At 34.5% G+C, this 653-nt stretch overlaps 1 protein-coding gene across 1 annotated transcript in view; it reads right to left on the bottom strand.

The window, feature by feature from the left end:
- The window catches only part of LOC108766882 (uncharacterized), an 8,448-nt gene that overhangs the window by 6,763 nt on the left and 1,032 nt on the right, over nucleotides 1-653 (bottom strand). The gene's annotated exons all lie outside the window — the stretch shown is intronic.

Below are 653 nucleotides of genomic sequence, written 5' to 3'. Positions count from 1 at the left end.
CTGCCAATCGAACACGCTCTTGACACTGAGTGCAGCCAGTGCACCCCAATCGAAAACGCTATAAGACTAAAAGACTGGGGGGCAAGCCTCCCAGTCTTCGCAATCGCATCACAATATTTATCATCCCCCCAGCACGCAAGCTGGGGGGATACGTTATCACAGTTTAGTGCTCCTCCGGGATATCACAGAGGTGTCGTCAAAAAATAAAAGTCCCGGAGGAGCGCGCGCAGCAGTATAAATAATAATAATAATAATAAAATTTATAAGTGTATAAATTTTCATACTCGTGTAAAATACAAAAAATCGCAACGCGGCATACATACTCGAACAGTCAGGGCCCCACAAACAGGTAGTATAAATAATAAAAAATATAAAAGATATAAAAGCTAAAAGATTATAAGAAAGAGAGTACAATAGTACTTAAGAGAAAAAAGAAAAAGAAAAAGAAAAATAAAAGGAAGAAGATAGAAAAAGAATAGAGTAGAAAGGAGTAGAGATTAAAATAGCATAGCTAAAAAAATACAATAGTACATAGAATAAATAAATAAATAATTAAAACCAATAGAGAGGCGTCCCATCCAATAGTCAATATATATATATATATTAGGATTAAAAATTAAAAATGTGTATACAATATATTAGGCGAATAGCGC

This window comes from Trachymyrmex cornetzi, unplaced genomic scaffold, assembly GCF_001594075.2.
Source record: "Trachymyrmex cornetzi isolate Tcor2-1 unplaced genomic scaffold, Tcor1.1 scaffold64, whole genome shotgun sequence".
NCBI classification, from domain to species: Eukaryota; Metazoa; Arthropoda; class Insecta; order Hymenoptera; family Formicidae; genus Trachymyrmex; species Trachymyrmex cornetzi.
The sequence above is the reverse complement of the archived record's forward strand: the minus strand, read 5'-3'. Positions and strand labels throughout refer to the sequence as shown.